Here is a 5,465-nt window from a genome sequence, read left to right as displayed (position 1 = left end):
CCACACGTGCACACACACACAGACACTCACTCACACACACACTCACACACATACACACACACCCTCCCCCCCCAAGCACCCACTTACACACACACACAGGCATACATGCACCCCCCCCCCCCCACACACACACCCCACACACACACACACACACACACATATTTGGGGAAGGGTTTCTTTGTTACAGGGGTGGGGGTCTTACAGGCCCCCACACTGAGAGACCCAGACCCTGTTAAATCATGACTTCTGGTTTAACAACGCATCCCAGCAGGACAGTTAGCTGTCAAGGTATTGCCATATTCTGTCACCTACTCAAAGGTCCCCCTTTGAATGCTGTGCATTTAAATTCAAGAATATACAACATTAGCATGAAGAATAAACAGAAGTACAAAAGATCCTTCAAATCATTTCTCACTCACCCCTGAAGCGACATACATTGATTGGAATATAAAGAGGCCATATTTTCAATCTGTAAAAATAAATTGTTCTCAGACAAGGTGTTCGGTTCCCCTTGTGGTGGCATCTGTCTGATTGGATGTTTATTACAGCATTGTCTGGCAGCGGTGTGCTTGAGTGAGGACACTCTATGAGAATGTGTCCTAGGAAAATAAACATAAATCTATGTGCAAAAGTGTGTATTTCCTGTCTCGTATGGAGAGAGAGAGAGAGAGAGAGAGAGAGAGACATAGAGAGAGTCAGACAGACAGCTGGTCATGAATCTCACTAACAAACTAATACCTAACACTGATCAAACTCAGACCAGCACTGCTTAAAATCAGAAACTATAGTAAATCAAGTAATTAAACTAACAAAAGATGCCCATCTGGAACATTGGAATAATCAAACCAAAACACAAAACAAACTTAATTGCTATTTGGCCCTAAATCAAGAATACAATTTGGCAGAGTATCTCTTCTCTGTCAGAGATACAAAGCAGAGACAAATCCTGACCAAGTACAGTCTCCGTTGAAAAAGTAAGGCACAAGAAGCATGGCTACCCAAAGTGGAACGCATATTGCGCAACTGCGAGACAGGTGAAAGAGAGAGAGATGCACTTCCTTCTGCATAGCGAGAAATATTCACACAGAAGAAAAAGAGACAGAGAGAATGTGTGAGAGAGAAAGACAGAGAGAGTGTGAGGGAGAGAGAGAGAGACAGAGAGAGGCAGCGAAGTGTGGGGTCCGCTCACAGAGCAAGATTTTACAAAATGGGACAAACACCCCATAGAAACCCTGCATGCAGAACTTTGTAAAAACATCCTCCGTGTCCAGAGGAAAGCAGCAAACAATACATGCAGGGCAGAATTAGGCCAATACCCATTATTAATTAACATCCAAAAAAGGGCAGTTAAATTTTGGATTCACCTCAAAAACAGCGACCCCCACTCGTATCATTACAAGGCCCTGAAATACCAAAAGATGAGCCCAAAGAAGAGTCTGCTCAGCCAGCTAGTCTTGAAGCTTAGTTCATTAACCCCTACTAACACAAAGCAGCCTCAAAACAGCAACATACAAACAATCAGAGTCAACCAAATTATAGCAAAACATAAAGAAAATTACATCACCTATTGGGACACACAAACAAAAACACAAAGCAAATTAGAATGCTATCGGGCCCTAAAAAGATAGTACACTGTGGCAGATTACCTGACCACAGTGAAAGATTTTTAAAAAAAGGAAAATATTGACAAGATATAGACTCAGTGAACACAACCTGGCTATCGAGACAGGTAGACACCGGCAGACCTGGCTGCCCAGAGAGGACAGGTTGTGCTCACTTTGTGACATTGAAGAGGTGGAGACAGAGCTTCATTTCATGCACTCGGAGACAGAGAAGCTGCCATTCCTTTTGGGAGAAAGAAGAGAATGTGTAGATTTGGCAGCACAATACATTGCCACTTGCCACAAACTGAGGGACAGGGAGTAACATTGACACCAGAAAAGTAAAATTATTATAGTTCATTGACATTTTGTTATGCGTTATGTTCTAGATGTAGAATTTTATTTCTGTGGATTGTCTGGATTTTATATTTTTTCTGTTTACTGTAGTTAAATTGTTATTGCCTGTCTGTTATGTTTGTCATGTGAGTAAATGCTTTGGCAATGTAAGTGTACCCTTACCATGCCAATAAAGCTTATTGAATTGAATTGAATTGAATTGACAGAGAGAGTGTGAGAGAGAGAGAGAGAGAGACAGAGAGAGTGTGAGAGAGGGGTGGGGGGTGAGGAGTACAGGCAGAGCAGGGAATACCCAACAGTGTCCCAGACCAGCAGGGGAGTGACCACGTCCTTAAACAAATAACCACCCGGAATGTTCCTCTGTCCTGTTAGGGCAGGGGTCGCAAACTCCTGTCCTGGAGACAAACCACAATACCTGCCGGTTTAGATTCCTTTCAGTCAGCACCAACTGAGGCCTTGGAAACATGGCAAAAAAAAAAATGACATAGACTGGTTCAAACTCACACTTCTAAGAAACATCACAGGGAGAAAAACATTTCACTCAATAATAAAACATAACAAAATATTAATATATATTCACCTCTATGATTATATATTAAACATTGCAAAATTATGTATAGCATATATGAATAATGGAAATATTGATATCGTTATACTTAGGGCCATAGAGCAGCCTCTGTATGAACTGCAACCGGAAAAGCAGCCCCCCTGCTTCCCAGGTGCACCAGCCCTTGGCCCCCTTCTTCCTTGGGCATATACAGCACATTCTGTGGAACCCAGTGTAGTCGGTCCCAAAAAAAGTTCACCAGCACTGACTGAACCTTCGCCAGTAGCCCTGACGGGGGGTAAACACATGCTAGGCGATGCCACAATGCAGATGCCACCAGATTGTTGATCACCAGTGTCCTTCCCCGATATGACATTTGTGGTAGCAGCCATTTCCACTTCCTCAGACGGCCCTCCACCATTTCTAATACACCTTCCCAATTTTTCTTTACCATGTCATCATCTCCCAAAAAAATACCCAGATACTTAATGCCCCCACGCGTCCACTGTAGCTCCCCTGGCAGCGTAGGCTGCCCACCCCTCCAGCCTCCCACTAACAGTGCTTCACTCTTGCTCCAATTGATCTTTGCAGATGATAACGCCTTGAAATCATTAACCATGGTAGTTAACACATCTTTCTGACCAGAGATCATAACAGCAAGATCATCTGCATAAGCTGACAATTTTACAAAATCTGGGCAACCTGGAATTTTAAAACCTGTAATTGCAGTCCTTATCCTGTGCAACAGGGCCTCGATGGCCAGCGAGTAGAGCATTCCACTCAGTGCGCACCCCTGTCGTATGCCCCTACACACCTTAAAAGGGGCACTCAAACCACCATTTACCTTCAACACACTCTCAATGTTCTGATACAACACCCTAACCTTGGCAATAAAACCATGGTTGAACTGGAAGGCCTCAAGGGTCTTCCAAAGGTACTGGTGTTCCACCCGGTCAAAAGCCTTTTCTTGGTCTAAGAAAATGAGACCAGTGTCAATCCCCAATTGTCCAGAGAGGGCCAAAACATCCCGAACTAAGGCTACATTGTCAGTTATCGTCCTGCCAGGCACACAGTAGGTTTGGTCAGCACCAATAACCTGCCCAATCACTTCCTTCAGTCGGTTAGCCAGAGCCTTGGAGAGGAGTTTGTAATCGGTACAGAGCAATGCCACGGGCCGCCAGTTCTTCACCTCCTTATGGTCACCCTTTTTTGGCAGCAAGGTCACAACCGCCCTCCTGCAGCTCAACAGCAGTGACCCTCCAGCCAGACTGTCATTAGCAAGTCTTCACCTACCACCTGCCAGAAGCCCTTGTGAAATTCTACTGGCAGCCCATCAATTCCACGGGCCTTCCCACTCGCCATGTCCTGAAGTGCTGTGTATAGTTCCTGCTGAGGTATAAACCCCCCTAGATCCCCACTGGCATGAACGGTTGGAAGCCCATCATAGAAAGCATTTGCTATCTCTGCCTCCTCTCTGTATTCACTCAGGTAAAGCTCTGAAAAGAACTCCACTGCCCTCCGTCGGATTGCAGTAAGCTCTGTGAGCTCCTGACCTGTGACGGATTTCAGACAGTGAATAAACCGACTCTGACCACTTTTCTTCTCTAAGCCAAAGAAAAACTTTGATGGGGCATCCATCTCAGCTACATCCTGGAACCTTGACCGCACCAGTGCTCCCTGAGCCCGTATGCCCAGCAGGTCAACCAAAGACGTTTTTTTGGCTTTGAGAACACCAATTGTTTCTCTTCCTCCAGAGGTCTCCACCAAAGTTTGGAGATCCTCTATTTTGCTCTCCAGTGCCTTCATAGACTGGGTGATGTCTCTTGTGACATTTAAAATGTATTGCAGACACAACTGTTTAATCTGTATTTTACCACAATCCCACCATTGTTGCAAAGAGTTGAAAGTATGTCTTCGCTTCTTCCATGTACCCCAAAAAAAACCAAAAACCTCCCTAAAATTAGAGTCGTGTAGGAGTGTATTGTTAAAATGCCAGTAAGCACTCCCAGGCTTAAAAGATTGGATGGAAAAAGTCCCTGTCACTAAGCTGTGATCAGAAAAACCCACTGGGGTTATAAAACACTGTTTTATTGCACTAGCTTGATGCTCAAACACATATATCCTATCCAATCTAGCCATTGTGATTGAATTTCCTCTAGTGTGTGTCCAGGTGTACTGCCTATGCTGTCCATGGGCACGCCTCTAGACATCACACAGCTCATGTGTCTCAATAATTTGAGAAGGTGCATGTGGTTCTGTATGGTTCCTATCCAATGTGTCCTGCGTTGTACAATTAAAATCTCCAGCAACATACAACAAGTCATCAGTGTTACATTTAGCTATTATTTCATTAAGCACATTCAGAAAAATCACCTTCTCTGGTCCATATGTTGGGGCATACACATTAATAAAGGCTATGTTGAAGTGATCGAACTTTGCAACCACCTTCAAAAGTCTACCTCTAACCACCTCCTCTACAACATAGGAGAGTGGCGAGAAAGACCTTGAAAACAAAATGGCCACCCCTGAGCTATTTGAGCTCTTATGGCTCAGAAAAACCTCACCCTCCCACTCCTTCCTCCAGTCAGCCTCATTAGTACATCAGTATCACTGTGTGTCTCTTGAGCAAAGGTAACATCAATGTGTTTTTGCTTTAATAACTGGAAAAAAATTCCCCTCTTTCTACCATCCCTCGCCCCATTCAGGTTAAGTGTTGCTATCTTAGCCTCTGCCATGTATGGTAGAGTGATAAAGAACAAATAAAACAGCACTATAAATACTGAACAGAGAAAAGGGGGAGTTGCCTATGCCTGAGTATCATCATTTAGCTTGATTTGTTCCTTTGCCTTTTGCAAAAACTTTAATACTCTAAACCTCAGGACTGGGAAAAGCTGCCTGCCCTTTGATGCTCATGTGAGCCTTTACAGATCTGACAAATAGCCTCAGATCAGGAAAATGTT

This window comes from Anguilla anguilla, chromosome 14 (assembly GCF_013347855.1).
Source record: "Anguilla anguilla isolate fAngAng1 chromosome 14, fAngAng1.pri, whole genome shotgun sequence".
Taxonomy (NCBI): Eukaryota; Metazoa; Chordata; class Actinopteri; order Anguilliformes; family Anguillidae; genus Anguilla; species Anguilla anguilla.
The sequence above is the reverse complement of the archived record's forward strand: the minus strand, read 5'-3'. Positions refer to the sequence as shown.